Consider the following 15,591-nt stretch of genomic DNA (forward strand, 5'->3'; position numbering starts at 1 on the left):
AACACAGTCGACAGGTTCCTTTCAGCAGATCCATTTATGCCTTCGACACAGAAAAAGTTTATTTTGGACTCCAACTCGTTTATTCTTAATCACAATTATTTTAAATACGACAACACATTTTACATTCAACAACGAGGCACGGCGATGGGGACAAAATTTGCCCCATCCTATGCAAACTTGTTCATGGGGGCCTTTGAAGACACAATCGGCCTCCTACACCACCCCAATATATTGTTCTATAGACGTTTTATTGATGACATAATTTTTATTTGGAAAGGTGAACGTAATATTTTAGACCAATATATTTTTAACCTTAATTCCAACAATTGGAATCTGGCCTTCACTGCCCATGTAGATGCTAATCATGTCACATTCTTAGATCTGGAGCTAATGATACAGGACAATCAAATCGAAACTTGTACACATTTTAAAACAGTTGATGCTAATAGCTACCTCGATTATAAAAGTTGCCATTATCATAAATGGAAACGAAACATCCCGTACGGGCAGATACGAAGGATAAGAAGGAACTGCTCTAACAACCAGGTGATGCAGAAACAGCTGGAAACCCTCAAGATCAGATTTTTAGAAAAGGGCTACCCAAAAGGCCTAATCGACGACTTGTCTACAACGCCACAAACAGAGGATGAGAATAAATATAAATATAACTTCATAACTCGCTACAACTCAGCACACCACAAAATCGGGGAAATATTAAACCGTCACTGGTCCATCCTACAGAAGGACCCCATCTTGGGCAGAACAGTGGCCAGCCAACCAAACTTAACCTTTCGTAGAGCGAAGTCACTAAAAGAGATGGTGGCTCCATCCTGCCCCAAACTTAATGTATCCACCGATACTACTACCACCATAAGGGCCAAGAGCAGGGGTTCCTTTAAATGTGGGCACAAACGGTGCAAATGCTGTTTAATAATTAGTGACGGGCTGCAGGAAGTTGAGATCACTGCCGAAAAGGAAAAAATCACACTTCGGAGCTACATGGATTGCGGCACATCCAATGTAGTATACATGCTCGAGTGCCCCTGCGGACTTCAATATGTGGGCCGGACAACTCAGAACTTGAGGGACCGGATAAATTCCCACCGCTCCAACATCACCAAAAAATATACAAAACATAGTGTAGCGAGACACTTTGCAGAAATCCACTCCGGCGATGCATCCCTTCTGAAATTGACCCCTATCTAATGGGTCCCCAACTCCTTTTCACTACTGTGCCGCAAAGAAATGTATTGGATTTTCCGTTTTAACTCTCTTACCCCCCTCGGCCTTAATGAATGTCTAGAACATAATAATTATTAGTGAACATTGGGAAATTGGGAATCTTTTTATTTTTTCTTAATTAATTTTTAAATATTTTTTTATTTTTATTTATATTATATATATATATATTTTTTATATATATATATTTTTTTCTTTATTATTATTTTTTATATATATGTGTGTATATATATATATATATATATATATATATTTTTTTTTTATATATATAATTATTATTATTTTTTTTATATATATTTTTTTATCTATATTTTTTCATATATTTTTAATATATTTCTGTTTTTTTTTATATATATTTTTTTATATATTTATATATTTTTTTATTTATTCTATTACTCTACAATTTTTCTCAATAATTATATATTCATTATATTGTAACTATACTCATACAACCACCATCCACTATGTAATTTCCCAGGAACATTCCATATGTGAATACTTATTACACCCTTTCCATTATAATACTTTATAATATCCTTTGGTATAGAACTCATGTCATTTGTGCTTTTATACATATCCAGACTTTTTTTTGGCTTTCTATTTAATATAAGGACTCCATGTGAGCCCATCCCTAAATGCCTATAGTCCCTATGGACTCCCCATTCTCCATTCCCGTTCGGGTTTCTCTTCCTGACCTCAACTGATGCCTCTGCGTCCCAGCCTGGAACGCACAGACGTCTGCTCCTCCCTGCCCTGCCGAGCGCCCCGCCCCTTGGTGCGCTCCATACAGTATCTTCAAACGGCCCCAACTCCGGCCGGCACCTTTCCTTTCACTCCTCCTGCTCATGCGTTCCACTGGTGGAACGCATGGCGCACATCCGCTCGAGACCCCGCCTCCTCACCAGGGTGTTTGCATTCCACAGTGGAACGCAACAGGAGCGATCTAAGCCTGATAGAGGTTCTCAGGCTACAAGAACCCTGTTAGGCACTTCATAACTCTCTTCTTAAGATACTCTGAAATGCATTAAAGCACTATACTTAATCGGACGATGTATTTTGGATGACTGGGGGGGATGAGAGGACCGGAGGTGACGCTCCGCCTACTTCCGTTCCCCGCCAAAACTCTTGGTAAATAGTTTTTTTGATTGTTTAATTAAGATACCTATATATATTCCTGGCTACATGCACTTTATGTTATGTGTTTTTAACCAACACTGCTCTTGAGAAAGGGGAAGATACCCCGAAACGCGTTGAGCTTGTATCTATTTATGCAATAAAAAACTCTCCATTTGGAACCCTGACTACCATCATTTGGGACGTGGAGGAAAGTTTATACTACCTGACAAGCGATATCGGCGGGGGAGGAGCAGGTATAGGTGTATTTTGCTTATCCTATATCTCCCTCCCTGGTGAAGTAAGTCGCCTTCCGTTTCTTTCTCATATAAATCTTTTAACATTATTTATTACTATCCATATTATTTATTATCTTTTAAATACCCGTACAGTGATACATGTGTCGCCATATATCGATATTGTGAAATAGAACCAATATAACAAAATATAAAGAGACACAGTGATATATAGGCTTACCATATACTGAGACTGCGAAATAGAACCGCTAACTATATAGACACAGTGATATATATGCCCCTGCAATATATCGATACTGTGAAGCAGAAGCACTAATCCAACTAGCAAAGTAGTAACCCTCCATAGACTACACCGCCCTCACTTTTTTTTTTTCCTTCACCTTGGCGCCCCTGTGCCACTGCCCACTATCCTTGGGCAAGCCCCACAGCACACTTTTTTATATTTTATCTTCATATTACGGATCATTAGGGAGAGATGCTTTGAAAATTATTTTACTGTTCAGTGTTAGTGAAACACGGATGGCACACAGTCAGAAAAAAACAGACACACAGACCCAAAACGGATCCTTGACGGACAGCTTCATGGATGCATCACTGACCATCTTCTCACGGATTTGAGCACAGACATGTGAATGAGGCTTTAGGGTGCTGGCACACAGTGCAGTTTTAAAATTCATTCAGGATGCAGCGTTGTTTTTCAAGCATCACTTGTGCGTTGCATGAAAATCGCAGCATGTTCTATATTCTGAGTTTTTTCACGCAGCCCTGGCCCCATAGAAGTGATTTGGGCTGTGTGAAAAACGCATTGCAACCGCAAGCAAGTGCGGATGCGATGTGTTTTTCATTGATGGTTGCTGAGATGTTGTTTGTAAACCTTCAGTTTTTTATCACGCACGTGAAAAATGCATCAATGCGCATTTCACCTGTGCGAAAAAACTAAACCACTGAACGCAATCACAGCCAAAACTGACTGAACTTGCTTGCGAAATGGTGCGAGTTTTCCTGAACTAATCCGTATAGTTCGTGTACAAGAGGCATCTTTCACAGGGGCGTCGCGGGTGAGGGCCGGATGCGTTCAGGGTACATTGCGGGAAACCCGCGCGAGTAGGCGCACAATTTCAGTCAGTTTTGACTGCGATTGCGTTCCGTTGTTCAGTTTTTTTCCGCGCGAGTGCAATGCGTTTTGCACGCACGTGGGAAAAAAACTGAATGTGATACCCAGACCCGAACACGGACTTCTTCACTGAAGTTCTGGTTTGGGTTTGGTGTTCTGTAGATTTTATTATTTTCCATTATAGAAGGACCTTCTATCTTCATTCAGGAGGACCTGCGATGATATCAGCGAAGGTCTTTTTGCAGGTCCTTCAAGACGAACAAAGAAGAGGATCCCGACTGCGCGATCAAGTGGATGAGGTGAGTTATGTTTTTATTATTTTTTAACCCTCAATTGACATTATACTTAGCATTCTGTATTAAAGTATGCTATTATTTTCCATTATAACCATGTTATAATGGAACATAATAAAGTAAATGGGGTCCCGGGTCATACATCCCACGTCTCCTTAGCAACCATGCATGAAAATCGCCTGTGGATGTGATGCGATTTTCACGCAGCCCCATTCATTTCTATGGGGCCTGCGTTGCGTGAAAAATGCAGAATATAGAACATGCTGCGGTTTTCACGCATTGCACAAGTGATACGTGAAAAACATTGCTCATGTACACAGCCCCATTGAAATGAATGGGTCAGGATTCATTGCGGGTGCAATACGTTCACCTCATGCATTGTACCCAGGCGGAATACTCGCCCCATGTGAAAGGGGCCTTACAAATTCACATTTTAAAAAAAGTACTCCAATGAAGACAAAAACTGAGTTTTGACAGGAGTCTTACTGAACCTATGCACCACAAGTCAAGGTTGACCTGATTTCACAAAGATGAGGTCATTTATCAAACTGGTGTAAAGTAGAACTTGCTTAGTTGCCCATAGCAACCAATCAGATGTCACCTTTCATTTTCCAACGGAGCTGTCAAAAATGAAGGATGGAAACTTATTGGTTGCTATGGGCAACTAAGCCATTTCTACTTTACACCAGTGTGATAAATGACCCCAAGAGTCTTTATGTATGAGAATTCTGATAATTTATTCATTTCTAAATAGACAACAAAGCAGAGATTAAAAGCCAAAGATGCAAAGAATCCAACAGAACGCAAGAAGTCAAAGGTAAAAAAAGAAGAAGTTAAAGATTGTGAGCCACAATTTCAAGGTAAGGAAGAAATCTGAAGCAGAATAAAATTGGAAATTGAGTGTAATAGGAATTGAATGTAAACATAGGTGTAGTTTGATTATGTAATTTCCCAAGTGTTTACCCCTTTGCTTGCCATTCCCATTTTTCAGTTTTAGCAATGGCCCTAACTGCAAATAACTAGTGTTGAGCGAGCATGCTCGGCCGAACTGCCGAGTAATGCTCGGCACATTGCAGTGCTCGGCCGAATACTACAGGTGCTCAAGTACAATTTAATACAATGAAAGTCAATGGGAGACCCGAGCGTCAAACCAGGCACCCCATGCTCTGAAGAAGAGAGGTTGTCTCGTTCACAAAAAAAGGTTAGAAATTTATGGAAACCCCATCAAAATGGTTTGGAAACAGCATTAAGAGGATGGCTGGATGCATCTTGGACTCTATTATCTATGACATACAATAGACAACCACACAAAGGCTATATGCCAAAAGCCAGGTATGTGGAAGCCAACAATCTATCCATGAGACAGATAACAGTCAGCATACCTTACAATGGCAGCCTTGTGCACTATGAAACATTCTAAACCAGCTGTCATCTGACTGAGAGCCAGTAAGCCTCAAAGTTGTTTCACATCTGTTGGATGGCTTGGGTGGACCTGCGCACCTAGAACAATATCATTAGGGTGACAACAAGTTTTCTTATTGTCCAACATAATATTCAATAACCTTTCTTTACAGTTTTGTCATGTAAAAACGTATTTGCATAAACATGGGCATATGGGAAAGACATGCAGAATCTGCCTTGCTTTTCAGCTGAAAAACCATTTGCATGGAAAATTTGTGATCTACACTACTCATGAACAGCGCCATCTATTGGATTCATAGTCTTGTCATAAGACTATGAAACCAATAGATGGCGCTGTTCATGAGTCACTTGAATGGGTCCGCAAATCCGGAGATGTGGTGTGGAACAGAACTGAAGCACCGAACGGAACCCCACGGAAGCACTACGGAGTGCTTCCTGGGGTTCTGTTCTGTGCCTCCGCACCGCAAAAGATAGAACTTGAATTCAAGTTAGGCCTCTTTCACACTTGCGTTGTCCGGATCCGGCGTGTACTCCACTTGCCGGAATTACACTCCGGATCCGGAAAAACGCAAGTGTACTGAAAGCATTTGAAGACGGAACCGTCTTCCAAATGCGTTCAGTGTTACTATGGCACCCAGGACGCTATTAAAGTCCTGGTTGCCATAGTAGGAGCGGTATACTTACAGTCCGTGCGGCTCCCTGGGCGCTCCAGAATGACGTCAGAGCGCCCCATGCGCATGGATGACGTGATCCATGTGATCACATGATCCATGCGCTTGGGGCGCCCTGACGTCACTCTGGAGCGCCCGGGGAGCCGCACGGAAGGTAAGTACGCTGCTCCCCCGCTCCCCGCTACACTTTACCATGGCTGCCAGGACTTTAGCGTCCCGGCAGCCATGGTAACCACTCTGAAAAAGCTAAATGTCGGCTCCGGCAATGCGCCGAAACGACGTTTAGCTTAAGGCCGGATCCGGATCAATGCCTTTCAATGGGCATTAATTCCGGATCCGGCCTTGCGGCAAGTGTTCCGGATTTTTGGCCGGAGCAAAAAGCGCAGCATGCTGCGGTATTTTCTCCGGCCAAAAAACGTTCCGTTCCGGAACTGAAGACATCCTGATGCATCCTGAACGGATTTCTCTCCATTCAGAATGCATTAGGATAATCCTGATCAGGATTCTTCCGGCATAGAGCCCCGACGACGGAACTCTATGCCGGAAGACAAGAACGCAAGTGTGAAAGAGCCCTAAATGGATCCGCGATATGCATGCGGCTGGCCTGCGGTCGGTGCTCGTGCTTTGCAGAGCGCAATTTGTGGTCCACAGCACAGGCACCGGCAGCACATGGCCGTGTGAACAAGCCCTTAAGCGTTATGCACACAACGTTGTGTGCCCGTGGCATACGGCGGGTCAGCAATACACGGGCACTGGCCCATGTACACTCTGCATCACGGATGCGGACCCATTCACTTCAATGGGTCCGCAATCACGGAAATGCGGAACGGAAGCACGGATCGGAACCCCACGGAAACATAGAGTGGAATGGGTCTCGATCCACCCTGCCGCTGCACAGACGTTGCCTGTGCATTGGGGACCGCAAATTGAGGTCCCCAATGCATGGAACAGATGCAAAATGTTCGTGTGCAAGAGGCCTTAGTCCCCTTGCAGAGGAGCGTTTGTCACACTGCGAGTCCACAGCGCAGCTCCCAGCTTGACCTCCCAGCACTGACGGGGTCACATAGCATTGTATTGATTTATGATGCTATGTAACCTTACGCTTCTGGAATGTATTGGATAACACTGACATAATGCTGCCAGTGTTATCCAATACATTCCAGAAATGTAATGGTTACATAGCATCATAAATCAATATAATGCTATGTGACCCCGTCAGTGCTGGGAGGTCAGGCCGGGAGCTGTGCTGCTGACTCACAGCGTGACACACGCTCGTCTGCAAGGGGCCTTATACCTTTCTTTGTGCCATTAGATGACAGATACAATATTTAAAAAAATGAATTAAGGAAAAACTGTGGAAATTGTGAAAAAATTATTATATTTTTCCTTCCTTATAATTTAATTTCTAACTTTTACAAGAGAAAACATTTCTAAAACCATTACCATACATCCGTACTATGAAAACAGACGCTATCTGTGTAATTTATCTACTGGTTAGGTCCACCTCAAGACTTTTGGTGGCCTATTTTTCTATTGCTGATTCTATGGCACCGTACTGCCAGTACAGGTGTTGTACAACGCTAAAACATTAGAATACCCTTCAGAGTGACTTGCATGTTGTCCCTCTAATGCTTTGATGGCTAACTTCCGGCACTCCAGCTGTGGTAAAATTACAACTCCCAAGATGTACACTTGCTTGGCTGAGTGCATTGCTTGAGGTTAGCCATCACTGCCTTAAGGTATTTATCTTGTGAAAAATTGGACATTTTAACCATTTGGATTTTTTTTAATTTTTTTTATTTAGAACTGAAAAAATATGCTTGCGTTTTTCTACTTTAAAAAAAACAAAACACTGCCACACTAAGTGAAGCTAAAACGAAAACCTTTTTTTTTTTTAAAAGAAAAGAGTGTGTTTGAATATTTTACACACACAAAGTTCACTATACTATTAGTAAAACAAATAATTTTTTTTATTTGTTTTTTGTTTTGTAAAAGGTGAAAAAAAAGTGTGTACATAGACTATACATAGTTATACTATTGCCAATACTAGTAACTACAACTATAACTTTTTTCTTTTCTTTATGTCACTTTTGATTCTTTTAATTATCTTTTATAGTAGGAGTCTACTATAAACCACCTAATATACCAGAGTCCACAGAAAATCTACTACTAAACGAGATAGACAAGGCGGCAAATCATAATGAGGTGGTTATTATGGGGGACTTCAACTACCCAGATATAGACTGGGAAACTGAAACTTGTATATCTCATAAAGGAAACAGATTCTTGGCAATACCCAAAGACAATTATCTCTCCCAACTGGTTCAGGACCCGACTAGAGGGACGGCCATACTGGACTTAATATTAACCAATAGACCTGACAGAACAACAGACGTGCAGGTTGGGGGACACCTGGGAAATAGTGACCATAAAGTAATAACCTTCCAATTATCATTCAAAAGAGCGTTTCTACAGGGAGGAACAAAAATACCAAACTTCAAAAAAGCTAAATTTAGCCAACTAAGAGAGGCCATAGGCCTAACTAACTGGGACAAAGTCCTCAAAAATAAAAATACAGCCAAAAAATGGGATATCTTTAAAAACATCCTAAAATCTCATTGTGAGAGGTACATACCGTATGGGAATAAAAGGTTAAGGAACAAAAAGAAACCAATGTGGATAAACAGAACTGTAAAGAAAGCAATAAATGACAAAAAGAAAGCATATAAAACACTAAAACAGGAGGGTAGCACGGAAGCACTGAAAAACTATAAGGAAAAAAACAGAACATGTAAAAAACAAATAAAAGCGGCCAAACTAGAGACCGAGAGATTAATTGCCAAAGAGAGTAAAACTAACCCTAAAATGTTCTTCAATTATATAAATGTTAAAAAGTATAAATCTGAAGGTGTCGGCCCTTTAAAGAGTAATGAGGGGGGAGTCGCAGAGAGCGACGAGGAAAAAGCAAAGCTGTTAAATATTTTTTTCTCCAATGTATTCACTGAGGAAAATAAACTGTCAGATGAAATGCTGAATGCTGAAATAAATTCGCCATTAAAAGTGTCCTGTCTGACCCAGGAAGAAGTACAACAGCGACTTAAAAATATCAAAATAGACAAATCGCCAGGACCGGATGGCATACACCCCCGTATCCTAAGGGAATTAAGTAATGTCATAGCCAGACCCTTATTTCTGATATTTGCGGACTCTGTACTGACAGGGAATGTCCCACAGGATTGGCGCATGGCAAATGTGGTGCCAATATTCAAAAAGGGTCCAAAAACAGAGCCTGGAAACTATAGGCCGGTAAGTTTAACATCTGTTGTGGGTAAACTGTTTGAAGGTTTTCTGAGAGATGCTATGTTAGAGCATCTTAACGGAAATAAGCAAATAATGCCATATCAGCATGGCTTCGTGAGGGATCGGTCATGTCAAACTAATTTAATCAGTTTCTATGAGGAGGTAAGTACTAGACTTGACAGCGGCGAATCAATGGATGTCGTGTATCTGGACTTCTCCAAAGCATTTGACACTGTACCTCATAAAAGGTTAGTATATAAAATGAGAATGCTCGGACTCGGAGAAAACGTCTGTAAGTGGGTAAGTAACTGGCTCAATGATAGAAAACAGAGGGTGGTTATTAACGGTACATACTCAGATTGGGTCACTGTCACTAGTGGAGTACCTCAGGGGTCAGTATTGGGCCCTATTCTCTTCAATATATTTATTAATGATCTTGTAGAAGGCTTGCATAGTAAAATATCAATTTTCGCAGATGACACTAAACTGTGTAAAGTAATTAACACTGAAGAGGACAGTATACTACTACAGAGGGATCTGGATAGATTGGAGGCTTGGGCAGATAAGTGGCAGATGAGGTTTAACACTGACAAATGTAAAGTTATGCACATGGGAAGGAATAATGCAAGTCACCCATACATACTAAATGGTAAAACACTCGGTAACACTGACATGGAAAAGGATCTAGGAATTTTAATAAACAGCAAACTAAGCTGCAAAAAACAGTGTCAGGCAGCTGCTGCCAAGGCCAATAAGATAATGGGTTGCATCAAAAGGGGCATAGATGCCCGTGATGAGAATATATTCCTACTACTTTACAAATCACTGGTCAGACCACACATGGAGTACTGTGTACAGTTCTGGGCTCCTGTAAACAAGGCAGACATAGCAGAGCTGGAGAGGGTCCAGAGGAGGGCAACTAAAGTAATAACTGGAATGGGGCAACTACAGTACCCTGAAAAAAGACGACTGAGGGGAGATCTAATTACTATGTATAAATATATCAGGGGTCAGTACAGAGATCTATCCCATCATCTATTTATCCCCAGGACTGTGACTGTGACGAGGGGACATCCTCTGCGTTTGGAGGAAAGAAGGTTTGTACACAAACATAGAAAAGGGTTCTTTACGGTAAGAGCAGTGAGACTATGGAACTTTCTGCCTGAGGAGGTGGTGATGGTGAGTACAATAAAGGAATTCAAGAGGGGCCTGGATGTATTTCTGGAGTGTAATAATATTACAGGCTATAGCTACTAGAGAGGGGTCGTTGATCCAGGGAGTTATTCTGATTGCCTGATTGGAGTCGGGAAGGAATTTTTTATTCCCCTAAAGTGAGGAAAATTGGCTTCTACCTCACAGGGTTTTTTTGCCTTCCTCTGGATCAACTTGTAGGATGACAGGCCGAACTGGATGGACAAATGTCTTTTTTCGGCCTTATGTACTATGTTACTATGTTACTTTTTACATTTTTTAAATTTATTTATTTTTACTTTATTTTTTGTTATGAAAAAAAAATCAAGTGAATTAACCCCTTCCTGCGACATTCAGGGCAGGAAGGGGTTAATTCAGAGTCTGCAGGCTCACAATTAATACATTTTACAGCCAGCAGTGGGTACTCTCACATCAAGAAAAGCGCTCCCCTGCTGGCTTATTCACTTTACACTGAATTGAATCATTGTAACACCGTTGTAATGATTCAGGTACTGTACATTTAATATTTAAAATTGGTCCACCTGAGTCTGGTTGATATTACAGTTGATAAAAATATAAAATATGAATTTTTTGAAGAATTGAATTTTACTAATACTATTTACTAATTCATTAGTAATTAATTGTCATTTAATTATAAAAAGCACATAAAGAAATGGTGTATATGAATGGCTAAAAATCATTGATTAATCATTGATAAATAGTATAATTGCGGATGACAAAAAAACTAATATATATATATATATATATATATATATATAAAAAATCATTAAAAAATTAATGAATTAAAGAATCAGATAATATTATGCACAGTGTAGTATATTTCTTGAGTTTATTAAAACATCTCATTTTTTGAAAAAAGAAGAATATTTGCCTATTTACAATTGGATGGTGTTTCACTGATATATTAAAATCAAAAAGAAATGCATTAAAAATAAACTGAAATGGTTTAGTAAAACTACACTAACATATAATTATAATAAGAATGCAATTCATCAGTACCAGCAATAAGAATAATTCATTTGAATGATGTCCATCAAATTAGCAACAAGTTAAATCACAGAAGAATTCAGACATTAAATGGTTAAAAGCAGTCAAATGATGAATGTCATTTATGATTGGTCTCACGGCCTGACAGGTCATGACTACGGAAGGATACCGATGGCGATAGGTCAGGAGTAGTGTTGATCGAGCACCAAAGTGCTCGGGTGTTAGGGTACTCAGGTCGAACACCTCGGAATGCTAGGGTGCTCTACTGAGCACCCGAGCACAATGGAAGTCAATGGGAGAACCCGAGCATTAAACCAGGCACCCCCAGCTCTGAAGAGGGGATGGTGTCTGAATCATAAGAATAGGTCAGAAATTGATGGAAACACCACCGAAATGGTTCAGGAACAGCATGGGGAGGATGCTTGGATGTATTTTGGACTCCCAGGTCGCTGCTGGGAACGATGTTGTCCGAGTAGTACGCCACTTTGACTGACAATAATATGCACAAAACCGAAGATAAAATCGATTTTAAACGGAGCTAAAATTGTTAGGAAACATTCTTTCCTTGTATATAAAGTGCAAGTGCTGCCAAAAATGACAAGGAAGAAGTACTCCAATACAACCTGTATATCACATAATGGAGAGCCTCATTGACATTGTGGTACAATCATTCAGGTAGTGGGACTCCTACACATAACGCCTATGCACTAAGTGAAAGGGCTGCCAAAAATTACAAGGAACCGGCACTCCAAAACACCCTTTATTACACATAAAGGAGGGCATCATACACCCTTGAAAAATTATGATTGATAGCCTGCTGGTGACCCTCGAAAACATTAGGAGCAAGGACCTGCTGGTGACCCTCAAAAACATTACGGGCGAGGGTCTGCTGCTGAGCTGACCATCTAAAATATTAGGCAGAAAGAAAAAATATAGGTGTGCTCAAACCCCGCCACACCGAGCACGGACCAAGCCAGGAACCATGGCGTTAGCAAAGCAAAAAAGGAAGAAGGGGTCCAGCTCGATTAAAATGTTACCTTAATTTTTCAGTGCGGGTAAAAGCCAGTTACACTCCAGTTACATGTTTCGGATCAGGAACAATAGCGATCCTTCCTCATGACATACACATACTGAGGAGGAGGTTGGATATATAGCGTCTCCACCTAGAAACAGGTGGACACACTAACTACAAGCTCCTCCTCAAATGAAATTAACAATACATGCTAAAAGGCATGATGAATTAAAACAAAAGAACACACAGCTCATGGATCAAAAATTCTATAATGTAACATAAAGTCGTGTTTCCGATTAAGTCCACTTGGTACAGTGGATCCCATTTTGAAGATCCAGAACGACTCACGGTTCAAAAGCTTCTTTTTATAATTACCACCCCTGGATGGTGGAGTAACCCTTTCCAAGCCTTGCACAATTAAACCCTCTGTATCACCACCATGCACCGCTGAAAAATGCAGGCTGACTGCAGACACATTTCTGGCATGTGAATGAGGAATGTCAGAGATGTGCCTGCATAGTCTAACCTTAAGGCCATTAGTGGTGCAACCAATGTACTGGAGGGAACAGAGAGTGCATGAGATACAATACACCACATGAGTGGTGTTACAGTTGATGTATTGTTTGATGGAAAAACTTTGATTCATGGCATAGGAAAAAACTTTCTTGCCAGGTCGCATATAAGAGCAACACATGCAAATTTTGTGCCCACATTTATAGCTACCAAGACACCGCAGCCACACTGGAGAGGCTCGTGCCCCCTCAGAATATAAGGAGGGGCAGAGTCTGTTACCCAGCGTGGGCGCTCTACGGGCTGAGCACAAGACACTGCGCCATTGGTCATCTGTTGACAATACAGGTAAGTGCCTTCTTACTATGTTACAAATCTGCGAGTATTGTGTGCTATAAGCAGTAACAAAAACAGGCAAACGAGAATGCCGTGACTTATTTGCGTTATCAGAGCGACGTGTGCGCTTGTGGTGAGTAAATAGTAATGTCTGTCTAGGTCTGGACAGGGCCTCCTTCTGGGCATATGTTAAACCGTGCTGGGAATATTGTCTCATAGAAAGGCGAGAAGCCGCAGAACGCATCTCCATGCGGCATGTTGTATCCTGAGTGCAGTTTCGTCTAATGCGAATAAACTCACCCTTCGGAATATTTTTAGCAACATGAGGAGGATGGCAAGACGCCGCATGGAGAATTGTATTGCCCGCAGTTTCTTTGCGAAAGGTGCGGGTATTAATTGAGTTGGTGCGCGTGTCGCCCTCAAGAGACAAATCCAGAAAGGAAATACAAGTAGCATGGGAATGCAAGGTGAATTTCAAATTGCAAATGTTGCAATTCAAGAACTCCTCAAAGAGTGGTATGGCCGCCACATCGCCCGACCATATGAACAGCAGGTCGTCGATGTAACGGTCATACCACTCCAGAGAGGGTGCCCAAGGATTAGTCGGGGAGAATAAAAAAGCCTGTTCCCACCAGGCCATATACACATTGGCCAGGGAAGGGGAGAATTTAGCTCCCATAGAAACTCCCGATAATTGCAGGAAAAACCTGTCATTAAACATAAAAAAAATTGTGTTTTGATAGAAAAAAAAAACACATCGCACACGTAGCCCTGAAAAGGAATAAAAAATTTTGAATACACAGCAAGAAACCAACTTAATGCCTTGATGGCCAAATCATGTGGAATAACGGTGTAGAGGGAAGTCACGTCTGCAGAGATCCATGCAAAACGTGACTCCCACTTCAGGCTGTGAAAGGCCTGTAGAACACTCCTTGTATCTTGCAGGAAATCTGGTATATCCTGGACCAGAGGCTGAAGCAGAGAGTCAACCCAGGCTGAGAGGTGTTCCGAAAACGAGCCAATGCCCGACACAATAGGACGCATGGGAGGAGGAAAACCTCCCTTGTGTATCTTGGGAAGGGAGTGGAAAATGGGGATAACTGGAAATTGGACAAAAATAAAATCCCTTTGACGTTGATTCAGATAACCACTTTCCAGACCCCTCTCCAAGAGACATTGTATTTGTTGCTGAAAGAAGGGAGTGGGATCACCTGGAAGCTCCTCATAAACAGAATTGTCTTCTAATATTGATACATTTTGTAATTTATAGATAGCTTTGTCCAGGATGACCACCGCTTCCCCCTTGTCAGCCGATTTAATAGAAATGCCGGGCATTGACTCGAGTTCGGACAAGGCCTGTCGCTCTGTGTAAGACAGATTGTTAAAAGCAGTTGCCCTAGGCGATTGCGTGTCCCCTTGTAGAGCAAATAGATCCCGTATGACTAATTCCTGATAATGGTCCAGGGCAGGAGTGCGTGAATGGATGGGATAAAACCCAGAATTATGAGTAATAAACTTATGTGCAAAATCACTGCCCGGATCAAAGTCAGGAATAGTACGGGATTTCTGTAAAAAAGATAAATTAGACAATTCTTGAAAAGAAAAGGAGGACACAGATGAATGACATAACTCATCAAAAACATCTACACCAGCATCACACACAGGCAAGGTGGGCTCATTGGAAAGGGCTGGGGTGGAATTCTGGCAGTCCGCAAAATGTTTTTTCAGTCAAACTCCGTACAAATCTGTTTAAATCTATAATGGTGCGGTAAATATCCGCCTGACAGGATGGGGAAAATCAAAGACCACTAGATAGAACATCTAGTTGTGACTGTGAAAAGATCTTTGCGGAAAGATTGAAGACCTGGATATTCATCTCATTCTCCTGTTGCGTGAGGGATATCGGCCTCCCTTTGGAATGTTTACGTCCTGCACGCCATTTTTTAATTTCTTAATGGAAAGAATGTTACTAGCAGCACCGGACATGTCGTCTGATTCAAAATCTGGGGCTCCAGATGGTGTAAGCTCCGAAACAGAGTCGGAGGATTCCGGGTCAGTGGAGCTGAAAACCACGCTCCTAGACTGGTTTCTCCCTCTTTGGGAGCGATGATGTTTTTTCATGATG

Source organism: Bufo bufo, chromosome 3, assembly GCF_905171765.1.
Source record: "Bufo bufo chromosome 3, aBufBuf1.1, whole genome shotgun sequence".
NCBI lineage: Eukaryota > Metazoa > Chordata > Amphibia > Anura > Bufonidae > Bufo > Bufo bufo.